General features: G+C 40.3%; 1 long non-coding RNA gene across 8 annotated transcripts in view; it reads right to left on the minus strand.

Moving 5' to 3' along the window:
- Positions 1–19,472, minus strand: part of LOC125112663 (uncharacterized) — a 413,145-nt gene that overhangs the window by 238,615 nt on the left and 155,058 nt on the right. Inside the window, exon 5 of one of the 8 annotated variants that reach the window (XR_007131213.1) lies at positions 602–761. The exons of the other annotated variants lie outside the window; for them this stretch is intronic. This is a non-coding gene — a long non-coding RNA (uncharacterized LOC125112663). The remainder of the gene's footprint in view (positions 1–601; positions 762–19,472) is intronic. 8 annotated transcript variants of the gene reach the window in all.

Raw genomic sequence — 19,472 nt, forward strand, 5'->3', positions numbered from 1 at the left:
ATCATAGGAATGCAGATTCTGGCTCAAGATGAAAAAGAACGTTTTCATCATTAGAGCTGGACAAACATGTCTTAGAAGGGTGTGAACTCCCAGTGCTTGGAGTTGTCTGAGCTGAGGCTGAATGAAATTCTGCAGAGATGGCATGGAAGGGGATTTCAAATGGGGTGAGACAAAGAAGGTGTCTGGACTGAGGATGCCACATCCCCTTCCAACTTCATCATTCTACAGTTCTATGACTTTCATGAAATGGCAAATAGACAGGGAGCACCTGGGAGCGGAGAGAGAAACGCCATGGGGCCTGGACAGCCTCTTAATGGATATATGTCTCTGAATTATGGAAATTGGCAATACTTATTGGGCATCATTCAAAATTCCAGCTCGACTGTGAGTGCTTGGAAGGTAATGAGAAAGATTTGCTGTCCTGGACACACCTATGCTTATGACCAAGCAAAGAAAGCCTAGGAGAGAAAAGGACTTGGAAAGTCTCCTTACAGAGAAAGAGGGGGAAACTTGGAGGAGTCAGAGGAAAGGAAACACAATGACCCCAAATCAGAGACACTGTGCATCTAATCACCTTTGCTCCCCCCTACTTCCTACTCACTGTTGTTTTGGATGCATTTAATTTCTCCTCCTCTGGGTCCAATCAACGGCTGACCACATCTGCTCGATTGGAAGTATACGTCATCTTGGTTTTGGAATATAGGCAAGTATGCACTTAGTTCTTCTCCAAAAGCCAGAAGGTTGCTCAACGTTGCAGGCTTCTGCCGGTGGAGAGCCAGGAAACAGGCAACAATGGTATCAGGACGAGAGCTGTGCAACAGGGAGGCTTAGATGGTTGTCATTCCACAGGCCTGGGAGCCCCTCCGGTGACCTTTTCAACAGGGGGACAGACACTCCATCCGTAAAGCAGAACCTCGCTTAAATCATAAAGACATCTTTATCTAGAAACTGCCTTCTTCCATCTCAAAGTTCTTCACCTGAATAACAATTCAATCTTATGAATTTCCTAGGGAGGCTGCAACAACCATTATTGTGTCCACGTCAGGTATGGAGAGATTTGGAGTTTAATGTTTAAAGCATAAATGGACTCGAGAGAGATTCTAGAGCCTGGAAGTCTCCTGAAACCCAGTTCAAAAGCTCTGTTATTATAGACCATAGAGACTTTGCTGAACACAGCTTTTGTAGAACTTATGATCCCAAAACAAATATGTTACAGGTCTTAGGAACTAACTTAGCCACTGGGAGATATTTTGGAATGACAGTAGAATTATACAATGCCCACTGGATTTGGCAAAGGAACCTTTAAAACTTGCTACTACATAAGTATCAAATGCTCTAGCCTTTTAGAAAAACAACATTTAAAACTGGACTGATCATTATCTTCTTTGGGTGTAAATTTCTCATCCAAGTCAAGCATTTAGGTCCGGGTTATTTACAAACACGATTTTCTTAAGCACTATTAGTTTTTTTTCTTTTATTTAAACACACACACAAAGAGGAATTCATTGTAGGAAGTAAAACATCAACTAATCATTTCGTCTTAATGGTTTTTTTCTAGAACAATCTGGAGAATTTTCAGGCTCAATACTTTTCCTCACTATTAAGATATAACCTGTACATTAAACAGTTTCCTTTTACACTCCAGATCCAGTGGTGAGATAAACAAGCAGATGATTTACATTGAATCCATTTAGAACATTCTTGCACCAAAAGGGTGGAGATGTACTGTGAAAGTGAGATCAAAGGATGGGAGAAGTACTTGTGTCCAAATGTTGCTGCTTGTTTTTGTGTTTCCTGTAGACATGGTGCTTTGGGCCAAAGGAGATGGAATGATGGAAAAAATTTTTTAGGTTAGATGAGCATGATAAAAATGCAGCAGGCCAGCAAGTTTACTAACTATCTGCAAGGCTATGAAAAAGAGGAATAAATTAATGTTTAAGAAACCTTACAACTATTTTATTAGGTAAGGATGAACAAAAATGCTTGCAATCCAATGTTTGTTTGCTCTTTTGCAGTCTTCCATGTGGAACAGAATAAGGTAAATCCTATATGAAAAGGTGCAAACCCTTAAATAACCCTTCTGGTTATGAACTGGGATAAAATCTGGAGCCAAACTATGAAAATCAAAAAAATTCATAACAATGAAAAACAGTGGAGGAGTTCCCATCATGGTTCAGCAGTAACAAACCCAACTAGTATCCATAAGAATGCAGGTTTGATTCCTGGCTTCTCTCAGTGGGTTAAGGATCCAGCGTTGCTGTGAGCTGTGGTGTAGGTTGCAGACACAGCTCAGATCTCGAGTTGCTGTGGCTGTAGTGCTGGCCTGCAGCTACAGCTCCAATGAGACCCCTAGCCGGGAACCTCCATATGTGGCTGGTGCAGCCATAAAACGACAAAAAAGAAAAAGAAAAACAGTGGACAACAGCAACTCCTGAGAAATGACCTTTGTCTCTTTAGACATATTGGATTATAGAGGTCATTTGCTTTTAATATCATTGCTGGGAGCTTGTTTCATAACGAAAAAAAAAATTCTTTGCTTTTAACTGTTTCAAGTAATATACACATACGGTAAAGAACGAAAACCAAAGAAGAGCATTTATGAATCCAAGTTTGAGAAATCCTGGATATATAAAGTTGGACTGAAAGAGGAACAATTAGGTCCACCTAAAGTTCACATGGAAAACAATGAACATTGTGCAGTCAGTTGCTAATCAGAGGACTTCTGCGGAGTGTTGACTATGCCTTGCCTACTATCTGTAACTATAGTTCTTAAATTTTAGAGATAACTAGAAATCACCTAAAGAATCAGCCAAAAATGCAGGCTTCCAAGCTCCATCCCTAGAGAGTCTTACTAGTGGGTCTTGGGGTGAGTCGAATATCTGTATGACGCAGACCTTCTTTTGACCACATTCTAAGATTCACTACATAGATCAGAAGCATAGCCTTTGAGTCACAGTCTGCCTCTTACTATTCATACTGGACTCAGGCTTGGTTTCCCCTTTTTGACGTGGATGACACCATGACTCCTACCTTCTAGAATTGTCATGAGATCATAAATATAAGGATCAGACACATAGTTGGTGCTCAATAAATGTGTATCTCCTTCCTCTTTTATTAGACTTACTGCTCTACTGAGAAGTAAATGAGGCCGTATGTGCAACTGTTGTCCTTAAGGTTCTCCTGGTATGTTTAGTGGAACAAATTACTTACCCCCAAAACCTGAGGATCTTTTTTCACTTATTCCAATTAGATTGCAATACTCTCATCAAAAGACAATGGGTTCATTCAGAACGAAATACCCATTAATGCACTGGCAACAAATTACATCTTTAAAGCCAGCAAACATTAGTCAAAGAAGCTACCTTTCTGGTTTTTGGTGATACAAAGTAGACATAGAGCAGTAGAAAGCTGCACTCATATGCAAATGCCCCACTCCTCCTGCCCCCCCAAAAAGCCCCATGAGACTACATTGTTGAGGAAGTGATCCAATTTTTTAAAAAATAATTTTATGGAAGCATAATTTTCCTGGGAAAAAAATCAGACCATTTAAAGTGTACAGTTCAGTGAATTTTGATAAATGCATATATTCATATAATTAATGATCTAACTAAAGTGCAGAACATTCTGAATATTCTATAAATTTCGCCTGTGCCCCTTTACAGTTAATTTGCCCATCAGCAAACGATTGCCTCTGGAATGGATGGGCAATGGGATCCTGCAGTAGAGCACTGGTCACTTGGGATGGAGCATGATAATGTGAGAAAAAAGAATGTATACATGTATGTGTGACTGGGTCACCTCACTGTGCAGTAGAAAATTGACAGAACACTCTAAATCAGCTATAATGGGAAAAATGAAAATCATTATAAAAAAAAATTGCCCACCATAGGGGTGTGCTGCCCTGATCTCTATCACCATGGATTAATGTTGCCTATTTTATATTTGCTTTCTCTTGCCCAACATAATACTGGTGAGATTCCTCCTTATTTCTGCAAGTATTAGCAGTTGATACATTTTTGTCGTTGGATTGTATTCTGTCGTGTTTCTGTATCACAATGTGTTTATTTATTAACCTGTCAATGGATATTTGGGTTACTTTTAATTTGAAACGTTTATGAATAAAACTCCTATGAACATTCATGGACAAGGTCTTTTGATGTGTGTATGTGTTCATCTCTTGGAATAAATCACTGGGTTGTATGGGTATATAAGCATCCATTCCCCTTGGAAATGGAATCTATAAGCCACAGATACATGTGGAACTTTATAAGAAAGTTTTCCAAATGTTTTATCATTTTGTAACACTCTTTAGCAGTGTGTGAGAGTTCCAGATGCTTCACTGCATCACCCTTGAACATAACCTTTCAATTCTAGCCAGTCTAAGGAATATGAAATGCTATCTCACTGTGCTTTTTGTTACCCTAATGACTACTGACTCAGTCATGTTGAGTCACTGTTAAATGTTTAACATCTTTTCATGTGCTTATTCCTATGATTCTGTTTATAAAGTGTTCAAATATTTTGTGCATAGTTTAAACGGAGATGGTTATGTACTTACTGTTGAGTATTATATCCTGAGTGGAAATCTTTTATCAGATAGATATTACAAATAATTTCTCACCATCCATGGTTTGTATTCTAATTTTCTTAGTATCTTTTGATAGTAAAGTTTTAATCATGATAAAGTTGAATGTTTCAATTTTTGCTTATATAGTTTATGCTATTATTTTATCATTATCATTATTATTAATCCTGTTTAAGGAACGTATGTTTACCCCAAGAACATAAAGATTTTAGCCAATGGTTTCTACTAAAATGTTTAACATTTTAGCTTTACATTTAGGTCTGGGACCCATTTGTATTAGTCTGGGTTTTCCAGTGAAACACAATCAATAAGATAGAGAGAGATTAAGATATACATCTTGTTCTCTCTACATAAGGAGATAGATTATAAGGCATTAGTTTACACAATTATGGAGGCTGAGAAGTCCCAAGATGAGTAATTGTCAAGCTGGAGACACAGAAGCATCAACGACATAGTACCAGTCTGAGCCCAAAAGCCTGAGGACCAGGAGAGCCAATGGTATAAGTTTCAGTCCAAGTTTGAGTCCAGAGGCAAGAAACTCATGTCCCGACTTGAAAATAATCATGCAGGTAGAGCAAATTCTCCCTTATTCAGCCACTTGTTCAATTCTGGCCTTCGTGGACTGGATGAAGCCCACCCACAGCGTGGAACGCAATTTATTTTATTGAGATTAACAATTCAAATAGTAATTTCATCCAGATACACCCCCACAGCACACCCAGAATCGTATTTCACCAAATATCTGGGCATCATCAAGCTGACACAGGAGAGCAACCATCACACCATTTCTAGTTAAATCTGTCCTATAGAGTTAAGTAGGCATACAGTCTTCTTCACCCGATACGGATGTGCAGTACTATCTGTTGAAGGACTGTGATATCCTAGTCAATCACAAATCGACCACATGTCTCTGGGTCAATTTTTAGGCTATTAATTCTGTTCCAATCTTTTTTGTCATTTTTTTCAATAAAACATTGCTTTTATTGTCAAAGTTTTGTAGTAAGTGTGGAAATCAGGCTTCTCTTTTTCAAAATTGTTTTGGCTATTCTAGGGGTCGAATCAGAGCCGCAGCTACCGGCCTACACCACAGCCACAGCAGTTTGGGATCTGAGCCACAGCAATGCAGGATCCAGGTCACGTCTGTGACCTATACCACAGCTCACGGCAACACCAGATCCTTAACCCACTGAGCAAGGCCAGGGATTGAACCCACAATCTCACGGATACCGGTCAGGCTTGTTATCACTGAGCCACAATAGGAACTCCACATAAATTTTTTAATCAGCTTGTTAGTTTTCTTTCTGTTGCCTATCTCACTTATGTTTAGAAATCAATTAACTAATTTATTTATTTGTTTGTTTTTATACTTCCATCTTTCTACTTACTTCAGGTATAATTTATTCTTTTTTTCATTTTTCATAGATTTTTCTAGTTTCTTAAGCTGGAAAACTGGGTCATTGATACTCTTTTTTTCCTTTATAATAGCTATTTTTTCCTATAAATTTCTTCTAAAGCACTTCTTTGCACGGCACAGAACTGTATTTTTTGTTTTAATTACTATTTTATTTGAATTTTTTATGATTCCTCTTTTTTGCTTCCTTTCAACTCATGTTATTTAGAAATGAGGTTTTCTAAAAATGTGGTTTTTCTAAATTGACAAATGTGAATTTAGAAATATCTTGGGGATTTATAAATAGTTCATTAATATTGATTTTTTTGTGTGATTTCATATGTCTTTTCAGGGCCACACTTGTGGCATATGGAGGTTCCCAGGCTAGGGGTCAAATTGGAGCTGCAGCCACCGGCCTACACCACAGCCACAGCAACGTGGGATCCAAGCCGTGTCTGCAACCTACACCACAGCTCAGGGCATTGCCGGATCCTTAACCCACTGAGCGAGGCCAGGGATCAAACTTGCAACCTCATGGTTCCTAGTCAGATTCGTTTCCACTGCATCATCATGGGAACTCCTAATATTGATTTTTTAATTTGATTCCATCACGGTCAGAAAGGATATTCATTTCAATGCTATTTCAATGACGTCTTGGCTGATGCACCATGTTCACTTGCCAAGGGGAAGTACTTTCTAACTGCTGAGTACAACATCCTAAAATGCCTCGTAGGTCAAGTTGATTGAGAGTTTTCACATGCTTTTTTTTTTTTTTTAAGTTTTTGAGCAAGTTGGTTTTATTTTCTGCTTAAATTTTGATGGAATTCACTGGTGAACATATGAAAGGGCCCTGATATCCCTTTCTTGGTGGAAAGTTCTTTTTCTTACTACAAAAAAATGTATGTAATCGATTTGAGGTTTTCTATCTTTTGTTGTTGTTTAGGCTTTCTATCAGTTACTCGACAGGGGGTTGTAAAAATCTCCAGCCCAGACTGTGAGTTCATCTATTTTTCCCTTTTATTCTATTGGTTTTGCTTTACGTATTTTTGTACATCTGTTATTAAGCACATATGCATTTAGGATTGTTACAGTATTCGTTACGAATGACTAACCCTTTTACCATTCTGAAATGTTTCCTTTTATTTCAGCTTCGATTTCTTGTTCTGAAATACAGGCATACTTCATTTTATTGTGCTTTGCTTTCTTACACTTTGCAGATTTTGCACTTTTTAGAAATGAAGGGTTTATGGCGACTTTATGTTGAGCAAGTCCGCTGGCATCATTTTTCTAAGAGCATTGTTTTAAATTAAGGTGTGTACATATAGATGTATGCTATTATACTTAATAGACTATAGTACAGTGTAAATATAACTTTTATATGAGCTCAGAAACTAAAAAATGTGTGTGACTTGCTTTATTGCTATATTCACCTTATTGCAATGGTCTGGAACTGAACCGCCAACGTCTTTAAGGTGTGCCTGTACACTGCTTCCAATATAAATATAACATGCATTAGCTGTCTTATGCTTACTGTTGACATGTCTTTTCTCATCCTTTTATTTTCAAACTATGTCTTTGTATTTTAGGTTAACTGAATAGTTTTAATATTTGCTTTCACTTATTGTATTGACTTTTCTAGCAACATCTCTTTTCATTATTTTTCTGGTTGCTCTAGAGATTAAAATTCTAAACCACACTCTACTTGAAATAAATACTACACTATTTCATATGTCACACTTTAAAATTTCCACAAATATAAAAAGGTTTCAACGGGGAAATTCAATTTTCTTCCTGTGCCTGTTGTCATGTAGTTTAGGTTCTCATACATTAAAAAGCCATTTATTATTATTATCATTATTAACAGAGAATTATAGTTCAAAGAAGTTAAAAGGATGGCACCAGGATGGTAACACAGGTCATTCCTGACTTTGCTCCCCCCACAAAAACCACAATTAACAGCTATTTAAGGAGACACCGCTGAGAGAATCTGAGAGCAGGGCAGGTAAGGCTGAGTCATCCCCTGCACCAGGGAGACCAAACCAGATGACATTAAGAGAGTAAATGAAGAGGCTACCTGCTGACAACTTTGCCCCCTCTGCCAGCAAGTACAGCACCGTATCGAGAGGTCTACCTGACCTCTGATTCCTCCTGTGGGAAAAAGAGAGCTGGGGAGATGACCAGCCCCTGGCCCCAACATTGTGGACTGCTTTGCTGGAGCCCCCACCCCAATCTCACACCATGGGGACTGCAAGGGACTGAGACAGAAAAGGGGGGAGGTGTTTGCAACAACAACCAGCGTACAGGTCTTGGCAAACCAACCTCATGTCTATAGTACCTGAGTGGTAATCCCAACTAGCAGATCTGCTCATCTTCAAAACCAAGTCAGGACATACTCTGACCGGGAAACTCAGCGGGGTGTAGAAGTGCCTGATCTGGATCCTCAAATGTGCAGTTCACCAGCCCGAGCCCCCGATTTGCCCATGCCCAAGCAAGGAGCCCCACTTGCTCTGAAAAGCATCTTTCAGCCCATAGGACCGGAAGGGCTGGCAACAACTCCGGAAAACTGTGTGGTCCAGTGGGCACTTGAGACAAAGGTGGGTGAGATGAGTGAGTAGAGCCGACTACCCCCAGAGCAAAGCCAGCACCAGGCACACAGTATTCCCACGCTACACATGGCCTGAGGGATTAACTCAAAGCCAAGGCTGAAGGCAGCTCCTGGTCCCTCCCAACCGGAGGTTGTATTTGGAAAACTGACAGTAGCCTGGAGTAGTCCCTACTTCTCCTGCCTGGGCAAGGAGCTGAATCACAGCCACACCCTCTGTGGAGTGTCTTTTAGCCCCATCGACCAGAATGGCTGGGGACAACCTCTCCTGAAAGTTGTGCAGCTCAGTGGTGCCCAAAATGAGAGGAGGGTCCAGAGAGCTGATTGTTCCCAGAACAAAGCCCATACTCATGCTATGCGCAAACAAGGGGATTAATTCGTAGTCAAGGCTGAGGGTAGCAAATAAATATACAAATATCCATACATATGTATGTACGTCACTTCTGTATCAATGGACAAATGGATACATATATGTGTGTATACATATATATATAGCAATTTCTTTATCCACTTATAAAGAAATGCATCCATCATCAATTTTAGGATTTTCTTGCTGTTTATGGCTGAGTAATCCCACTGTGACAACATGGATGAAACTCAAAGGCATTCAACTAAGTGATATAAGCTGGAGAGAGACAAATATCGTATGACTTCACTTACATGTGGAGTCGACGAAACCAAAGACCAAAATCAGAGAAACAGAGATCAGACTTGTGGTTATCAAAGGCAGAGGGTGGGGGAATGGGGAATTGGAGGAAGCTGGTCAGAAGGTACACACTTCCAGTTCTAAGACCAGTAAGTACTAGAGATGTAACGTACTACGCACAGCGACAGCAGCTGGCACTGCTGTACGATATACTGGAAGGTTGTTAAGAGAACAGAGGCATGCCTTGTTTCATTGCGCCTCGCTTTACTGAGCCTCACAGATATTGCATTTTTTTACAGATGGAAGGTTTGTGGCAAGACTGCACTCAAGCAGGTCTATTGGCTCCATTATCCCCATAGCATTTGCTCCGTTCATGTCTCTGTCACATTTTGGTAATTCTCACATTTCAAGCTTCTTCATTGTACTTTATTTGTTACAGTCATCTGTGATCAGTGATCTTTCTAACTAGGATTTGCTGAAGGCTCAGGTGATGGTCAGCATTTCTTTTGCAATAAAGTATTTTTAAATTCAGTATGTACTTTTTTTAGACAATGCTATTATGCACTTAGTAGACTACAATACAGTGTAAATATATTTTATATGGGAAACTAAAAACTTCATGTAATTTGCTTCATTGCAATAATCGATGTGTGTGTGTTTGTGTGTAGCTACACAACTGCATAATTTCACTAGCTCTCTGCTTACAGGGATGGCAAGCAACAGAATTCCATTAGCAATGAGCATAGCTAGCACCCCAAATTTTGATTTTTTAAACACCAATGGAGAAACTTGTAAAAATAATAAGAAAGGTAGGGTATAAAGAGGACTACTCAGTTTGCATTCTCTATAAAAATAATAATTAAATATCATTGAACAGAATCTCCCACTTATGAGAGGAACACACACACAAAATAACTAGAATAAATAAAACAAGAAATTTTAAAACTATATAAAAGCATATGGAACAACACCAAATTAGACTTGAATTAATGGAAAGTCATACTAGGGTCTTGGATAGGAAAACTGAACATAAAAAGATGCAATTTTCCTTGAGTTAGGTTTTTAAATATTCTAAGGCCACAGTTAAACTACTAACCTTTTTTGCTGTTAGTCAAGCTCTTTCTAAGATTTATGAAGAGGAAAAAAAAAAAAAAAAAGAGAGCAGTCCAAGTCAAGAATGGTGGCGTTCCAGTGTATTCTCCCCTAGGAATAGCATGATTCGTTGTCCCCACAAATATCACACTCAATAACATGCGTCACTTTACCTGAAAATCACTAGGGTGGGCTCTACTTTTTTAACGCCTGTAGCAGGACTCTGAGGAAAAAAAAATTTTTTTTGAAAGGGCTTGGGGAAAAAGAAAGGAAATAACGGAGTTCCCACTGTGGCACAGGGGGACTCCAGCATCGCCATCGCTGTTGCAGCTGTGGTTCAGATTGGATCCCTGGCCTGGGAACTTGCATATGCCATGGGGGCGGCCAAAAAAGAAGAAAGAAAAAGGGAAGGAATAGATATTGATTATTGACTTGATCTACGTCTGCGAACTACCTGCTTTGAAGTGCAGGTAGACGTCAATCTAATTAAGTTAATGTATAAGTGAGCCAGAAACTGAAGGCAAAGGGAGTCTCTTAATTTCACTTGCTTGATCGTGAGTTGCCTACAGTGGCAATTTAAAGGCCGGATATCTACATGTGGACTCTGAGTCGCCAAAGGGAACATGGGGATGTTGCCAGGGCTGTGTTGGAAACAGAAATTTCCAAATGGCCAGAAAAGGAGATGGAAGATAGCCAGGGCCTCACTCCCCCATGGCGTGAAGTCGGCCATGCTCCATATCCCACGAATCTCTTCCCCCAGCATTTTCTGGTTGTTCTATCATGCTTCCTTCTGCAAGGGTTGGGTGTGGGGTAGTGGAAGAACAGAAAATTTCAGTGAGAGAGTAATCAAATCATATCATTAACAATTCAATTCACTTTAACATGAATAATGTACTGTTACTATTTTTACACACGTGGCAATAAACTGAAGTCTAATTTTTTGAAGAGCAAAAACAGCTAAAAGTTACTTGTGGTTTGGAAAACACTTTTTCTAAATTAAAAATGGCATTTCTCTTTTTCCTTTCTTTCTTCTCTTCCTTCCTTCTCTCTTTTCTCTCTCTCTCTTTCCACACAAAGACATCTTCATCAAAAAACAGAAACCTTAAAGATTGATTTGAGGAGAAAACTCTGGAGAGTTTCAGGACATCAGGACTGATGTCGTTAGCCAAATGATTCCATGTGTATCTAACGGTGGCTTTATTTACAAGTGTGAGCCAAGGATACCAAAGAGCCGTCCATGTTTGTCCTCTCTATATTTTGTTCATCTCTCTGCTGAAGGGATTCTGACTACTATTCAGCACTGGGAAGGATGCCAGGGTTCAGGGGTTGGCCAGGAAGAACGGGAACCCTCCTTAGATCAAGGGCTCCCAGGAACAAGCAAATGAAAACAAAGGAAGATGAGAAAAGGGTGGAGGCTCGATGTGAGTTCTAACTTTCTGAGTTTCTATTTTAAATCTCTTGCATGGAATCTGTAGGGTGGGTGCCATTTCTGCACTATTATGAAGGTCACCAGAAATGGCATTTGGCCTCTGAGTTCTCTTTCCACCTCAGCAAGTCCTACGCTGAAGCTAAACCAGAAAATGTGCTTTAGCGCTTATTGTGAAAATGTTATCTAAAGGTGTAGCCTTATACTGCACTTTGCCAGCAAACACAGAAAAATGAGCATAATAAAACCTTATATTATTCAGGAACATGTAGGGCTCCACTGCAGAAAATATTTATCACAGCAAAGCCATTGCTATAGAATGTCAAGTCCTTTCTCTCTTGACTTTACTGAAATTACATTCTCCATATTTGTCGTCTTCTTTGATGTTTTCTCTGTCTTCTTGCTGTTTCTCGTTGCTAGACCCACATATCTCCACAAAGGTCATCATTCTGTTTTCTTTCTTCATCCACTCTTCCCCAGATCTATGTGGGAATCTCAGTTCCAGCTTCTACATAAATAGTTCCCCAGTTCACATTCTGACCTTGATTTGTCTTCTGGGATTCAGACTCCTATCTCCAGTTAGCTAATATTTCAACTTAGAGGCCCTGTCTACCTAGATGAATTTTGCTCAAAGCACCTTAACTGAAACATTTAGTTTATTGAACATTTATAATATTCCTTTTATAAGAAGCCTAAGTATGTAGCTACAGATGTCCTAAATTGGCTTTTACAATCATAGCCTAAGTACCTCCATCCTGAATGCCCCCCAAATATCCAGACATCTGGAATTCTTTAATGATTAAGGGGGCAGGAGCCTGAAAGTCTCATCCCTCTTGATCTCTCCAAGATGTCTTGAAGAAGAGGGAACAGGTGTGACAGAGTGGGAGCTTATATTTCTACTAGTTACCTCTCTAGTCATCTTGTGCTCCAATTTCCTGCTTTAGTTAAATTCTGAGTCTTAAGGACTGCTTTCTTCTTTATGTGGCACATGTGTCAATGACTCCCAGATCTGATCTCTCCCTTGAGTGCTGGAATAAATTTCCTAAATGCCTTTTCAACACTCAACTTGGATATCTGATAAGCATCTCACACTTAGAGTACACAAAACTGGATTCTCCCTCTCCACACACCTGTTTCTGCAATTTTCCCCATCTTGGGAAATGGGAGAACCATTCATCTAATTCCTTGAGCTAAAAATCCAGAAGTCATCTTTGATTTTTCTCTTTCACACACACCCAGCCATCTGTTTGCTCTATTTTCAAAATATATCCTGAATCCAGCCATTTCTCATCTCCTCTTATCTGTTCCTATTCTCTTACCTGGACAACAGCAATAGTGTTTTATTGTCTATTGTTTTACCATTTTCCTGCTTGTCATTCCACATCCTAATCTCTTCACAAAAGTCACTGTGACCCTCCAAAGTATAAGACAAATTATGTCATTCTTAAATTCTGAACTGCCCAGTGTCGCCTCCTCCGAACACTTCAGCATAAGGTCTTCTGTGATAGTAGAGAGATAACTACTTCTCCATCTTCATCTCCAGTTACTGTTTCTCAAAGCTCCAGTCACCAGGGCTTTCTTATTCTTCCTTTAACACAACGAGCTCTTTCCATTTTAGGGCATTTGTCCTTGACATTAGCTTCTACATGCAATGCTCTTTCACCAGTTTGTTTGTTTTTTTAATTATCTATAATTTAGTTTCAAATTATTCAACATAATATTATTTGTGATCAATTCTAAACCACACTGGAGTTCCCACTGGGGCACAGTGGGTTAAGAACATGACCACAGCAGCTCGGGTTGTGGTAGAGGCGTGGGTTCAATCCTTGGCCTGGGAACTTTCATATGCTATGGGTGTGGCCATAAAAATTTTATTAATCCATACTGTGCAATCCTTTAGCAGGTGTACTGCTCTAAATTTCTTTGTATATAGCAGTTATGATAACTGTGAAACCTATTACACATTTATCTGTTTACTTTTTCGTTGTTTGGTCTCCCTTACTCCATGGAGTATAAGCTCCGTGATGGTGGAAGCCCTTGGGACTGACACACACCAGGTAGTCAATACGTGTTTGTAGATTATACATGTGGGACTTGTCATTCAACTCTTTTAAACTTCACTTTTCTCATTTGTAAACTACAAAAAGTAATAAAAATGCTGAGAGATAATAAAAATGCTGAGAGACGTATACCCCTGAATACGTGATGTTTCCTTTTCTAACTGTCGGCTGAGTATTCAGCTATCTTTTCATCTGGCCCATCTTGGCTACACCACGCCAGCGCATCATCATTTGCATCAAGGATCCTGCGTTTCAATAAATGAAAGACTGTTTTATAGGTTAAAGAAATTTTGATATCTTTTACAATTTTTTATTATGTATATATTATATCTACATATGTTATATATGTACTCATGTATGCTATATTATTTTTACAGTACAAGTGAAGTTAAATGGATATTGTTCACCTGTATATTATTTACTACAAATATTTTCCCAGTATGGTTCGGGGTGGCAGTAACAGTCCTCATTAATTAAAGTCTTATATTTTGCATTATAAATAAAGGCAATTGTAGGTCTACACAGCACTCACTGTTTCTTGGGATGCCTCAGATAAACTTGAGAAAGATCATGCTGTGTAATTCAGCATCAGCAAATCTGGCAGTGCCTCCTTACCATAAGGATGCTACTTTTTTCCTCCCCTCAGATATCCTCATCTTATTTAATTTTCCAGAAGAAATGGCAAAGTATGGCCCAGAGAAAGTCAGGGAAGTGCAGCAGGACTCAACCCTGTGTCTCTGGATGGAGACAGGGTAGCTCTAGCATCATCTAGGTTCCCAGTTCCCACAGATCAGGCCTGGTACCCCGCATGCCATGAGCTAGGACCCCACTGTTATACCTAGCATCACTGAGCTAGCCAGAATAAAGATGATAGGAAAGGTTCCATAGGCGTACATTACTAGAGACATGTCTTCCATTTCTGGCTTTGGCTTGGAAGCTGATTCTCCCTTGGAAGACTGGGTACCAGAAAACAAAGTCTAAGCCTCATTAACCACAGCAGAGCCATCTGAGGAAAAGGGCTTGTGCAGAGAGAGCTCTTAGAAATAAGGTTTAATTCAACCTGAAACAGTTCCATGGAGGTGGCAGCCTTGGTATGCTCATAATCAGACTGCTTAGGGCCACATACATATAGAAGTTAGCTTACATCATTATGATGCATTTTCTATAAGGTTCTGAGTGTCTGCCACATCCAAATTGACCTTCTGAGATGCTCTCTACATGTAGGTCCCCACATCACTGGTCCATAGCTGACTGGGTACCAAACAAAGTCAACTGCAAAAGCTGGCCCATAACTTATTAGGTGAGAGGAAATGACAGCATGGGAAACTTTTTCATTCTCCTGGATTATCAGTGGCTGAACCCCCTGGATCTTTTAGGAGTATGAATTCACATAATATCCTTGGGAATATACACATACAGAAAGTAAATTGGGAAGCAAAGACTGAGCAATTAATGAGGGAGTGGCCGCCAGAGTTCTTGCTTATCACTAAGGCTAAAAAATGTATTTATCCTGAACTACTGTATCCAGTTCTCTGGGAGGCCTGGCCACTTTGTTCCCAGAGGACCTTACATTGAACCTCCATTTACAAGGGCAAGCAGAGGTCACCCTCCTCCTTCGCATTTTAAATTAATCCAGCCATGATGGTATATTTATTGACTACTAAATAGGGTCTTTTTCCTTATATTCCAGATCCCTTGACTGCTCAAGGGCACTGAATCATCAAGATCCCTCACATTTTGCTTCCAGGTATGTGGAAGGCATGTGCCCTCCCACACCTGCCTAGGACCAGACCCCTACAGGGACCCGAAAACATCACATGCATGACCTATGCCACATAGACTGGAAAAAGCAAAAAGAAAACCTGCCACACATTTTAAGAAGGATTAGCTCATCCTAGTCTATGGCGTGTACTGGAACCTTCGTCTTGCTCATATGTCATGACCAGTTCTTCCAAGTTAAAAAAAAAATGAAAAGAAAAGGTAGAGAATGATGTTTTAGTCCACCCTTCACCCAGGATGCAGACAGGTCAGAATGCAATCTTCCTTTCTGCTTTCTGGAAATAAAAGCCTACTTATATTTGATAAGTGAGCTAGACCCTTGGCTAAAGCAGTCATGTCTTCGGCCAGGGCTCTGAATCCCAACTGCAATGACTAGGGCCTAAAATGATAGATGTTTTGCCTTCTGAGCAAAGAATTGTGTTAGTCAAGGATCCCCAGAGAAAGATAACCAATAGGGTATCAATAGGATATTTATATCTATATCAATAGAGAGGGACAGGGGCACGGGGCAAAGAGAAACAAAGAGAGAAATAGACAGGAAGATTTTAAGGAATTGTTTCACATGATTGTGGGGGACATTCGTAGGGCAGACCAGGGGGCTGCAAACCCAGGCAGGAGCTCCATATTGCAGTGTTGAGTCACACTCCATCTCTCACAGGAAGCACTGGTCTTTGCTCCTAAAGTCTCCAATTGACTGGGTGAGGTCCACCTAGACTATAGAGGGTGATCTACTTTACTAATTGTCTACTGATTCAAATGTTCATTGACAAAAATTTCTTCACAGCAACATCTAAGATGAGTGTGTGATCTAACAATGGGGCACCATAACCCAGCCACACAACACATAAAATTAATCATTACATGCATCATTCATTTAGATTTACCCATCAGAAATATTTAACCTTTTTCTCTTATGGGGAACAGAGATCGAGAAAGATTGCTAAGTCAATGAATAAGCTAAATATAATTGTGGACGCAGTTGGTAGAAAAAACTGTTTCAGAACTTTGGTCTGTTCGATTTTGGGTACACAGATGATGCTCCTAATAAGTCTCTTTTACTCAAGGAGGCAGGAGCTTTACTTCTGCATCACTTGATGTGACTAAAAATAATACATGGCATCTAATACACAGCACAAACGAACTTTTCCACGGAAAAGAAACTCATAGACTGGAAGAACAGACTTGTGGTTGCCAATGGGGTGGGGGAGGCAGAGGGAGTGGGATGGACTGGGAGTCTGGGGTTAACAGATTCAAACTGTTGCATTTGGAGTGGATAAGCAATGAGGTTCTGCTGTATAGCACAAGGAACTATATCTAGTCATTTATGGGGATGTAACATGACGGAAGATAATGTGAGAAAAAGAAATATGTATGTATATGCATGCCTGGGTCCCTTTGCTATACAGTAGAAATTGACAGAACACATAAACATAACGGAAAAAATAAAAATAAAATAAAATAAAATAAAAATCACACACGTCCAAGCTACCACATACGGTTGTGTGGACTGTGTGCTGCACCAAAGTGCCTGACTGAGGGGGTCCAAGCAGAGGGCAACCCATCCCACACTCCGCTCTCCAAGCCACGTGCCCTGCCTGGTGTGGAACTGTGCCTGTCCTGAGGAAAGGCACCTTCCTCTCCTCTTTGCAAAAAGATGCCAAGGACTATCCAAGACAAGCCTGTGCCAAGGGCACACCACCCAGAAGAGGTGCCTTACTCTCATCTGCCCAAAGATGTCCTGCAGGCCGACTACAGCCACAGACATCACTGTCTCTAAATTCTCCAAGACTTGCATCCCAGTAATTCAATACAAGTCTCTCCTCCCTGTATTGAAAGGTGAGGACAGAGATTATCCTACAGTAATGTGTCATTACCTTTCCATTCTTCTATTTGTCAGAGGTCCTGTGACCCTCATAACTCTCTCCTCCCCAAGTTTCCTCCCTTCCTTCGGAAACAGTGTTGAATCTAGGGATTATGTTTCTTTTATGCTCCACTCCACTGACTAAACGACTTCTTATCTTACCTGACTGTATCTCACCCTTGTTCTGCTGAACCACATCACAATTTCACAATTCCTCCTGCACTGGTTACATCTCCTCCGAGCACGCACACACACACAGACACACACACACCACATTCCTATTAATTGTCTGTCTTCATCTTTCAAAAAAATACGTTGGTAGCTAGCCCAAAACCATTTTATTTTGCATCTTTATCAACTATGTAAGCATTGTATTTTTGCATTTTTTCCATCGATAGTTTCACTTTTTTTTAAGCCCAAAGCAATTACCCTTGGGCATCCCCTGACGGTGACTTTTTTTACAGGTTGATGATTTTATCAACTAGACCAAGAACACTCCTGACCTTTGAACAGCTCCCTTCCTTTCACTAAGTTCCGTTTCTCCTTTGCAATTAATATTTGGGGAAATCATTTTCCAAGGTGATGTTTATTTATTATTGCCTGGGAGTGAGTGGCATCGTCTGTGATAACTTGCATCATCAGGAATTAGAGATTAACCTTCACCCAAATAAAGGTCAAACCTTGAGTTTCAGGCAGAGTTACTGACAACAAAAGTATAGTCTCATAAATTGTGGGGATCAAGGTGGGGTTCCACCCTAACTCTGCGTGGAAGAATTATCATCAACGGGTCATGGAAACATGATACCAATTTTGGTGATGACCAGAACAAGAGTTCGATAACTACAGAGAGATGCCTATACCTATACATTTTATTCCACAAGCCTCCTCACTCTAAATGGGATGATAAAGCGGGAAAGTGAGTACCCACTGAGGCCACGCTGAAGGTAAGTATCTAGTAAGAGAAGCCATGGAGGGAGGAGCAGAGGGCTTCCTGCTGCACCACATCCCAGCTGGTCGTGAGACCACTTCATTCCTTCAGATACTCTCAGTAGCTCTAAAAGGTTTTGGGGTTATTTTTAAATCATGGAGATCATCTTCCAATCCTTGAGTCAAGACCTTTGTGGCTATTGGCCCATTTATCCTCACCAGCATCCTTGGTTGGAAACAGAAGAAACCTCACTGGGCAGCTGAGAAAACAGCTGAATTGAATTAAACAACTTGCTCAAAGTCACCCAGGTAGTTCAGGGACACTTCTTTGGCAAACCTAGGTCAGTTCCATCTGATTCTGAAGTCCAGCCTCTTAAATCCCAGGCTGCAGTGCTCACCCTGCACCCCCCCCCACTACAATACACTGCAGTGCACACAGAGGGATTGCTGGACAGTGGGGAAAGCCCTGGACTCCGAGTCACCAGACCGGGTGCCAAACCTAGGTGCCATGTGCTGGCTATGGGCGCGTCGCCTACCTTTCCTCACAAATAAAATGGATTTTGATAAGATTAGCTTGACCTACCTTATCAGCATCACATTCAATAACACATGGGGAATGCTTGCACAACTGCCATGCACTGTTTAAATACATGGCATTGTGTGGCTTTGGAAGCATTCTTTTTTTACAGATTTTTTTTTTTTATTGAGTATAATGAATTTACAAGGTTGTGTTAGTTTCAAGTACATAGCAAAGTGATTCAGTTATACATATATAGAAATAATTTTTCAGATTCTTTTCCATTACAGGTTACTACAAGACATTGAGTATTAGTGCCTTGACTACACAGCAGGTTCTTGATGTTTATCTATTGGAAGCATTAAGTCTCTTTTTAATGCATATATTCCTTGTCTGAAAACGGACAGTGAGGGCCTCAAGGGTCAAAATTAGGCTCTGGTTTCTTGGGGCTGCTTGCTCTCAGGATGCATCCTGTGCTTGACAGAAAATCCCCTCCCGCTGCACCCCACTCCGCTCAGGTTCCCGGATTTATTTTGCCTGACTGTGACGCCCTCTGTCTCTTGCAGAGAGAAGGCAGCGGGGACCTG

This window comes from Phacochoerus africanus, chromosome 12, assembly GCF_016906955.1.
Source record: "Phacochoerus africanus isolate WHEZ1 chromosome 12, ROS_Pafr_v1, whole genome shotgun sequence".
In the NCBI taxonomy this organism is placed as follows: Eukaryota; Metazoa; Chordata; class Mammalia; order Artiodactyla; family Suidae; genus Phacochoerus; species Phacochoerus africanus.